Here is a 10,840-nt window from a genome sequence, read left to right on the forward strand (position 1 = left end):
TAGACCACATCTCCTAGCAAAGTGAAGAGCTTAACTATCACCATTTTTTATGTAATTATCCAAAAAGTGTTCTTAGTAAATTTTGGGCAAAATTTGGAAAGTATGTAAAAGAAGATTACAAGATTACAAAATAAATATTCAAAAACATTATGGAATACATATAGGGTGTGTATATACAGAATGTAATTTTGAATAATTTCTATAGAATGAATAGAAGTTACAATTTTTTTCCTATGGAAGATATATATTTTCGAAGAACTTTGGGAATTGATTTTGTAAGTTTAAAACCGTTGTACTAATATTAGACAACCAATGGGTTTTGTTGATTTTTCTTTGGCATTTCAGAATCATATTTATGTCTAAGGAATGATCACAAACACGCTAAAATGCTACAACGCAAGAACTTTGCACAGTGGAAAATCTACAACAGTGAATCAACGTAGTACACAAGAGAATTTTTCAAAACAAAACTTGTTTTATTACAAAATTTAATACAACAAACATTGGTATCATGTACCATGGATCATACCCTTTATGATTAGCCTGATACAAGAACAACTAGGGCTTGAGATCAATAATTTCAGACACTCAATCTACCCTTGAACAAGATGCACTTGACTTACTTGTTGAAGGAGTGCTCAACTTAACCTTTTTGATCCACGTAACTTGAACACATAGAAGGTCCTTCGCCACCTCTTCTACTACTCACAAGTAGTTCTACAACTTCAAAATGCTTGCATCTTCAACTGACCAAAACAATTTTTATCAATGACATCACTGCTCCAATGTTAGTGAACTTACGCTACCCTCTAACAATGTCTAGTTGGTCCTTAGATCATTGTTCATAGGGCCTTCCAATTCTTTCCTTTATCAACCTTGTAGTTGCTCTTAGAATGTTGAACTTAGGGCCTTGAAGGTATGCCCTTTATAAATCCTCTAACTTCCCCTTTGATGGGTAAACTTAGGGCCTCAAAGAACAACGTGGTAGCAGATGCCATTTCCAGAATGTCGTCCACCATCTCTCTCATGGAGATTTCATATGACTATAAATCCCTCCTTTTCTTGGAATATTCCAAAAGCAAATATGCTTGTGAGATCCTTGATGGGCTAATCCATGATGAAAAGTATTGATTCATTAAAGAGATTATATATTACAAAGACTGGATTTGCTCGGTACCAAAATATCAACTCAAGGAGAAGAGTATGTAGGCAACACATAGATAACCCCTAATAGGGCACCCTGGGTACTTGAATACCTATAAATAGTTCAGGGAGTGTTTCACAAGGAAGGGCCTCAAGACAGATGTGTTGATATTTGTCATAGAATGCAATGCCTGCCAACAAAAAAAACAAAGAATACTCACCCAACAGGATTGCTTCAATCGCTTCCCGTCTTGGAGAAAAAATGGGAAAGTGTTTCCATGGATTTCATCACAAGATTGCCCGAGGTGTAGTGAAAATATTTTATTTATGTGGTGGTGGAAAAGCTCACGAAATTTGCACACTTCTTCATCATATCCTCCAGATATTCAACGATGCAAGTGGTAGATTTGTTCTCGAGAGAGGTGTTTACATTGCATGGGTTGCCAAAAACTGTTGTGAGTTGGAGGGATAACCAGTTCATGGGAGGATTCTTGCAGGAGTTATTCAAACTGGTTGGGACAGAGCTAACACCTTGCACTAGCTACCACCTATAGACTGATGGATAAACTGAGATAATCAACAAATTGCTGGAGGGATATCTCAAAAACTATGTATCTGGCTAGTAGAAAGCATGGGTAAAGTGGTTACACCTGGGAGAGCACTATTATAACACCACTTACCACATCTTAATGAGATCACACCCTTTAAGGATTTGTATGGATATGAAGCCTCAACATTTGTGGATCAGGTATTTTGGGATAGTCAAGGTCCTCTGGATAAGAATTGGGTTCAAGAGAACCAAGACATACTATAGGTCCTCAAAAATAATTTGCAGATTGCCGAGAACCAGTAGAAAATCTATTTTGAAAAGAATCAGATATAGCATATCTTTGAGGTTTTGGATCAAGTGTATCTTTGTTTGTAGCCATACAAGTAATCATTTATGAAAAAGAAAGGGGAAAGAAGCTTAAGCCTAAATTTTATGGGCGGTACCCGATTGTGAGCCGTGTAGGGAAGCTTTCCTATGAACTAGAGCTCCCAGAGGGATGTAATATTCACAACGTTTTCCTTCTATATTACCTCAAAAGGGCCCAGGGCCATCATGTACGTGCTTCTATAGAGCTTCCATCGTGGACGATGAAGGGGAGCTAATTCTAGTTTTAGAAGAAATTCTGGAGGTGAGGGAGTGAATTTTGAGGAACAGGACTATTAAGGAGTACCTAGTGAAATGGAAAGATCTACTAGTTAAAGATGCCTCATGGAAAGAGGAACATGTGCTCCAAAATTTGGGGCTAAATTTTCTTTAGGGAAAGTCCTCTTAAGAGTCATAAGGAAGGGGGCCCACTAGCCTAATAAGGCTCCTGTAGGATAGGGAGGGAAAAATTAATCAAGGGAACATGATTCGTCTAGGAGAAAACATTACAAAGGTTAAAGTGGTAAAAAGGGGAAAAGGGTCCTAGGCTAATGAAAAGTCACTTCAAAAATATAAAGTGAGAAAACCCAATAAAGTGACTTTATTAAAATAAAAGGGTAAAATGATGGCAAAAACAATAAATGAGTTATAAAAGAAGGAAAATGAGGAGTCTCTCTTCATTCTAGCATTTTGTCATTTAAGAAAAATGAAATTTGGAGAGATATTGGAGAATAGACTAGGATTTTTTGAAACCCTACTGTTGGTTGCTATTTTCGGTGTTGAAACTATACACCCTAGCTACTGTAAAAAGAGGATTGATTTCAATATTTGGAGGCATTGAGTTCCCTAACTAAAGTGGTCGTAGGAATTCATCATTGTTGGGATGATCTTTATGACTGAGAGGGGTCGAGTTACCTCTCTTCCTAGATGCATGCACCCATTTTTGTTAGTTGAGAACATAATACCTTAAAGGGACCAAGTTCTGAATTTATTTATTTGATGTGGTATCTCTATTCAAGTTATTTGTTACTCCTATTTTTTGGTTGAGTATTTCCCGTAGCTCCATCTCACATTCCGTGGGTTTGAAGGAGAGTTTCTCTACTACATTGGTTGGTATGGGTTGCTAAGGTATTTTCTAAGTATATGTATCAGATTTGAAGTTCATTGCTACAATTGTCTTAACAAAGGAGCCTTTGTTATATCCTTTTTGAAGATTCCTCTATTTTTCTTAAGGGAATCATTGTGAAAACTCGCTAAAACATCTTCCAGGTTCTTTTTTCTTTTTACTGTGTATATCATATCTATGTTCAAACCATAAATTTGAAGATGCATATCTAGTTTACTCATGATAATGACTAATGCAAATTTTGAGTAATATATGGATGATGTTATGATGGTCTAAAGTGTTTCCTGGGCATTTATTTTGGCATTACATGTGTTTCATTAAACAAGCAACTTGAGAGTGTACATACAACTAAACCTACAGAAATTGTTTGACAAAATGACACACTAAAAACTCAACAAAAACTCATAAATTCTAAGAGGAAAAATTAAGATATTTATATCTTACACTTTTTCAAAAGAAAAATGGCAGAATCACATTTTTCCAATTATGCCATGGATAAAGTGGTCGCTTTGATTTTAGGTATGGATTGACAAAGCCCTTGATTTAGTCTACATAAAACAAAACACATGAGTCTTTATAGCTTCCTGATTTTCACCCATATTTTATATATCATTCTCGCGTTCATTGCTAATAAAACTACATACATTTTAGAGATCTCTTTATAAACTCTAAATATATATATATATATTGAGAAATTAACTATTTTAAATTTTTTTTAACATATATCACATTTAAAAAAAAACATAATTCTTTTATATCCATTATAGCATTTGATTAATTGACTTATTTAATAAATAAATAAATAGACCTTCACTACACATACATATGCAATTGACCTATTCGAAAAATACATTAAAAATAAAAATCACTACACATATATATGCAATTGTGTTGTTTACACAATTACACTAACTCTCTTATCAATCAACCGGTGTTGTTTACATTGATTCCATGCCAAGTTCAATGTTGTTACACATGTTACAATTTAAGGAGAAATTTTCCATGCATGGAATAAAGGCCATTATAAAGATCTTGTCACATGGATAAACGAAGTGCGGCCATGATAAAGATCTTGTCACAAGAATAAATGAAGTAATTTATTCATTTTTCTTAAATAAAATTATTTGCTTGAAAAATAAAGCAATGTAAAATTGATTTTCCTAACCTCTTTCATTAAGAACAAAAACATGAATTGTTTGTGGAATATATATGTATAATATAATATATATTATATATGTATATTATTATAATTTATATATATATATATATAATATATATATATATATATATATATATATATATATATATATATTCCCAAACCTCTTTCCATGAGTGACAAGCCGAGGAAAACACTCGAGATCCCCTGGTCGTCTTCCTTTACCATTACACAACCGTAGGTCTCATCCACGACGGCCACATTTGTAAAGCCCACGAGGTGCGTTTCGTTTGGCGGTGGGCGTGCGAGCAATGAGCTGGGCCAACCGGCGAGTTGGGCGCGCTTGGAACAGTGCGACGAGTCAGACGAAACATGAAAATCAATCAAGAGTTATGATGTGTGATGGCGGTGAGTTTATATGGTGGGGCGGTCCCCGGTGTGGGCGCCCCCACCATGGCCAACGATGAAATTGTCTAAGTGTGGGTCAGCGTAGCCATGGGCGAAGCCCCTACCTTGGGCAATCATCGTATAAGTACACGAGGGGGAGTTGGAGAAGATCATTCATTCATCCAATGAAAATGGAGTCTTATGCATTCTAGGAGCAGGAAGTGCAAGCTAGAAGGTTGGAGTTTGAAACATAGGGCAAGATGTAGGTGGCATCGCACGCCGAAACACTTAGCCAAAAAACCGTGTCAATCTGAACAAAGGCATGTGATGGTGTGTGAGGGTGTCGGCGGGCGAGCTGAACGAGGTCGTGCGAGGGTGTTGGCAGGCAGGTTGAACGAGATTTTGTGCGAGGTGGTTGGGAGGGCAGATTGAACAGATTATAGTTCAGGAAATCAGGGCAACAAGCTGAACGAAGGTTCAGGTGGCGAGTTGAACGAAAAGTCATTTGGGAGGTGAGCTGAACAAAGAGTCGTTTGGGTGGCGAGCTGAACGAAGGTTCGGGCGGGCAAGCTGAACGAAGAGTCATTTGGGCGGTCGAACGAAGGAGCGTTCGGTGGACGAAATGAACGAGCGGTCGCAGTGACTTGGGTGGACGAGTTGGGCACCTGTGCAAACGTGAATAGCGGAAGGCAAGTCGGTCGACCAAGGTGACACGCATTGGTAGTGAGACAAGTTGGACGGTGGATTGTTCAACGAGTTGGAACGTCACGATGGTGGGTGCGTGCGATTGAACGACGAGCTGGGTGCAGGTGAAACGTGAACGACAAGTCATGTGGTGAGTCATGCGACGGGTGAAATGGTGAACGACGGTGAACGAGTTGTGACGGACGGTAAAACGGTGGGCACTCCGAACGATGGTTTGGGTAGTCTGAACAGTGCAGGCCGAGTTGCACGGTTGTGACAGAAATTGTACCAAGGAAACTTGGGGTTCCTGCAAAGACTGTAAAACTGTATATTTTATGTAAAATTGCTATTATCATTGGGAAGATTCATATTTCAGGGAGTTTCCCCTCCCATTAAAATATTCGTTGTGCATATGTGTAAATGGTAATAATGATGAAGATGATTAATTGAATGTTTCCGCTATGTATGTGAATGTATACATAGAAAAGTTGAAAAATAAACTAAGTATAGAAAGTAGGCGTAGTCCACAATCGCAAGTATTGTTAAGAAGAAAGTGGTTGGTGGTGCCGCACCACGATCGTGCAGTTGAAAGAGTACCGCCAAAGTCTGGGGGTGACAACATTCGTCCTAACCGTGTGCAAGAGCCTCATCTTTGCACGGGTTGTGTCCTTGCCTTTGTTGGATAGAAGCAATGCATAGCCACCAACTCTAAAAAGGAACTTGGTGACCATCATGGACTTATTGCGTCCCTCATAATGCCTGTTGGTCGTTATGTTGTCGCTGTCGATTACCAGAGCATAGGAGTCGCAATAGCCCTTGAAAAGGTCCTTGGTCATGTCTATTGCTATAAGGCTGGCGCTGCAAACCATGTTGTAAAGATTGAATGTCTTCATGTTCTCTTTCATCTTGTAATGGTTCACGATCCACGCTGTCCGCGACGGCGCCGGCCCGAAAGTGGAGACGTTGACAATGACAATGTTGATCTCCCATGGCTCCACACACGTCTTCCTGAACAGCTCGTCCAAAATTGTCACCATGCACTCCTCCATCTCCATGATGCGGGAGCATCAACTCAAAAGGAAATTGTTGTAAATAATAGGGGTCATGCATTTGTTTCCTAAATTCCAAATTAATTAGATATTCTCAAATAAAACTAGGAGAGCTTTTAGGCATAAAGGAGTGGATATGGACTTTAAGTGATAAGGAAAGCTTTTCTATTTTAGAATAGGAAAAAGAGAGAATAAAGCTAAAAAGATGCTTTTGCCATATGTATGCATTGCATGAGCTTTAGTTGAGTGATTTTAGGATTTTTAGAGCATGCTAAGTTAATAAATTAAGGAGCCTCCAAGGCATTGAAAAAGAGTGTGTGAGGAGTGAGTGTGAAGAGTGAGCAAGGATTCTCCTTGGGAGCCTTCGGGCAGTTTGTAAAAGGGCCATGGATTTGCATATCTGGCCATGAATATAACTGTGTGAATATTTGTTTTATGTGAATATAAGTATGATTTGCATGGACTTGATAGTGGTTAGTTGGAATAATGAATTCGTGTGAATTCATGTGTGTTGAATGATTGATTGCTGGTCTTGGTAATAAGGGCGTTCGGCGTTGTTATTGTTATTATTCGGACCTCTCATGCGCCTTTGCTGTATATTAAATATCGAAGTCATTTCCTTTCATTTTATGGTTATACAACAGCGCATATGTCTCTGCTTTAACTGTGGATGGAAAGTATCATATAACTGTTAGACCGCCTTGAATTGAATGTTGCCTTTGAAAATTTCTTGAATCCCATCTCAGTGCGCTTGAAGCTATCCGTCGTGTGATAGACCTCTGGTTTGAATGCAATTACTGTTAAAAGATTGCAGGTTCCAAGTTAAGGGTGCGTACATAACCAGCGGTTCCTCCTTAAATCGTTGCGGGAACGTATGGGTGTGTAGCCTTAGTGGTGGTGGTGCAATGACATCAGTGTCTTGGAAATTCCAAAGTCTAATGTTTACATTAGAAATTTAAAAAAAATATTGTACTATTGCCAAACTAATATTATTACACGAAAAATATGTCATTTGGCAATGGCATAATAAATGATAATGGAAAAATAAATAAACATAAAATAAAAAGTGTTTGGATCCATTATGAGTTTTTAGATTAATTGGATTGTATAGGGTCCAATTTTATTAGGATTCATGTTTACATTTCATAAAGAGGATTTGAGGGTGACACTTAATTTGTGGGGGTTAAATTATTTTAAGTTGAATTGACTAGGCATAATACAAGTAGACTATGCTAATCAATCAAAGCCACCAACGGAAAATAGAAATATGGACTACTCATTCCCATAAATAATAAATGATATTGGAAAAATAGATAAACATAAAATAAAAAGTGTTTGGATTCATTAGAAGTTGTTAGATTAGTTGGTTTGTATAGGGTTTAGTTTTATTAGTATTTATGTTTAAATTTCATGTCGACGAGGGAGGGTGACACTTAATTTATGGGGTTAAATTACTTTAACTTGAATGGAATAGGCACAATACAAGTAGGGTATGCTAATCAATCAAAGTGACCAACCTAAAATAGAAATATGAACTACTCCTTCCCATTTACAATTAAAGTCGTCAACCTAAAATAGAAATATGAACTACTCCTTCCCATCAACAATCAAAGTCGCCAACCAAAAATAGAAATATGAACTACTGGTTCCCATAAACAATAAATGACAGTGGAAAAATAGATAAACATAAAATAAAAAGTGTTTGGATTCATTTTGTGTTGTTAGACTAGTTGGTTTGTATAGGGTTTAGTTTTATTAGGATTTATTTTTATTATTTCATGGAGAGGAGTTGAGGGTGACACTTAATTTGTGGGGTTAAATTAGTTTGAGTATTTAAATTCAAAAAATTCTTGTATAATCTTGGTGATAGTATCAAGCTATTGGACAAATCCTTCTTTCATCCAACACTAGAGCTAGCCCAAATTAAAACACAACCTAACTTTCAAAAAAAAAATTGCAGAAAAAAACTTCATTCGCCATCTATAACCTCCTTCAATCCTACTGAGCCCATTAAAACCTTTGACCTTCCTTTGTTAGACAGCCTTCAATTATATTCAATTTCATGTATACATGTGCATATAAGAGAAAAAATTAAAATGTGATTTTAACATTCATATTAGTATCTTTGAAATGCAATATACATTTCCTTAAAAAAATTAAGCTATATGTTCAACAAAGATATGTGTTCCATTCCTCGATGGGGGTGCTAACTCGGGAAGAGGGAGAGATTCCTTGGAAATTGTGTTATACACATCACAGATGTCTCAGCCTAGAGGAGGCATGGAAGTAGATTCCTGACGGGCTTGGGATTGCTAAATGGGGTCTCGTAGATTTAAATGCTTAGTCATGGTGTCGGGGTGGCCAAAGTACGTGTTGCATGGGATTGGAGGTGGGGATTTATCCTCTACCTCCTTCATCTGGTTTGAAATAAGGTTGCAACACTTTATTTTTCATCTGTCGGATGTATAGATTCAACTCTTCTTTTAGTTTGAGTCCAGATATTTGGTAGCGATTTTAGAGGTATCCAATCTCCCTTCCAGCTTTGAATTATGTAAATGTTAGCTTGTTCATCTTACATGATTTACATTTCTCTAGGAGAATTAATGTTATTTTAATAGAGGTGTGTCATTATCACGACGTTTCATTTGGGTGCATATGTTTTACTTTGAAGCAATGTACTCTAAGTCAATAAATTTGGGTTTTTGTGTGTCAATGTTGTGATATCCTTTTCAATTACTCTGCATTTCGCATTGCTAGTGACGTTGAATGATTTGTGTATTGAATTTACTCTTATCTTCTATTTGAGTATTTGTAGCTTTCATTGCTTATTATTGTTTTGGGGAAATTCATATGTTATGTCTTTGTGCTATGGTGAGTTTAACAATTTGATGGAATTGGTCCTCTAGTGTGGCAATTGGAGGATGGTTTGCTGATTTTTAGGTTGGGGTTACAAGGATCTATCTCATCCTTTTTCTTACTTTACTGGTATAGGGTCTCTTAATCGTTTTCTAATGTGTTCCATTGTCATTGTAATCTTGCCTCCTCGCCAAAAAAGGGTAAGTCAAAGGGGTGGAGTGGGTAATATCAGGTTCAAACAAATTCGCCCTTTGTCATATGATTTAGTTGTTACTTTCTTTGATGTTGTTCCTCTAGAAGTGCAAAAGGAAATCCTTCTGTTAGAGTCTAAGAATATTGGGGAATGTTTGTATCACTCATATTCAGATGTTGCAGGAGATGTTATGAACAGGGTTCCTAATCCTAGCAAATTCAAGAAATGGATATTTAATTTCCTTAATTCTTTGGATCTATACCAAGAAATGGACACCTTGTTGCATTTAATTTTTAAAGACAAACAAGTTGAGAACTATTATGTGTTCTCTTCACTAGAGGATATCAAATGCATGCTCAGGAACCATTTGGTTTATATAATGTGGGTTCTTGATTGGCCCGGGTGGAAAGCTCTTTGGTGTTGGATTCAGCTCTAGGTCATCTCACTGATTCGATAGTTGATCCTACTGACATGTTAGTTGACAGTGCTTAGGATCTCACTATAATCTCCTCTTACCATGAATAACATTGGTTGGCATTATGATTTTTTGTTCCCATTTTGGAAATAATCTCCAGGTATGATCTTGTCATGGTGGTTTCAACTTGTTTTGGCTTTTCTGCTCAATGAAACGACTTGTGATGCTTGTCTATGAAATGCACTTTTATGTGGAAACTTGGTTTGTCCCAATATCGTTATTTTTCTTACACAATGTTTCTCTTGTTTGTTGAAATATGGGCTTGTTGGGCATGAGGTGGTTTCGTGGCCTCTCTGGATTTTATTTAGTGTTGATGAGAGCAGCCATTTCAATATCATGTTTTTGCTTTGATTCATAGATGGTGTTGTAATGCTAGCTATTTTTTAGACCCATCATTGGCTAGTTCATTTATGTTATCTTAGCACTTCTCCCTAATATTTTGGATTCTGGGTTGGCATCCATTTCGCCTTGTACCTCTATTTGCACATATTGTCTATGATCTGGAGATGATGTTAATTGGGTGGTGTGGTTTTGATTTTCCCTCAATAAGAGAGGAAAATCCTGTGCGATAACACTTATGACTTCAAAGTTTCCTCACTCAAGTTTTATCAGACAAGGTGCTTTGGGTGTGCACTATTGTTTCGTTCCTAAGTGATGTATGGTCTGTGGAGAACAATGCAAGTTATATTATTCTAGAAATGCTCCCACGTCTTGGATTTGAGTATTATGGTATGCATTATATTATCTTTTTGGGTGATGTATCAGATGGTTTGAAAATGCTCGTTAGTCTCTTACTATATTCAAGAATAGTTTTAGTGTTGTGTCTCTTTATTTTTTTAATTATGGAGTGTAAGGTTC

At 37.0% G+C, this 10,840-nt stretch overlaps 1 pseudogene; it reads right to left on the minus strand.

The window, feature by feature from the left end:
• Positions 1-5,951: 5,951 nt before the first annotated feature.
• Positions 5,952-6,464, minus strand: LOC149249570 (3-ketoacyl-CoA synthase 8 pseudogene; annotated as a pseudogene).
• Between the last annotated feature and the right edge of the window lie 4,376 nt (positions 6,465-10,840).

The sequence above is a fragment of the Pinus tabuliformis genome, chromosome 7 (assembly GCF_031772625.1).
Source record: "Pinus tabuliformis cultivar Carrire ecotype Pingquan chromosome 7, CPIR1, whole genome shotgun sequence".
Taxonomy (NCBI): Eukaryota; Viridiplantae; Streptophyta; class Pinopsida; order Pinales; family Pinaceae; genus Pinus; species Pinus tabuliformis.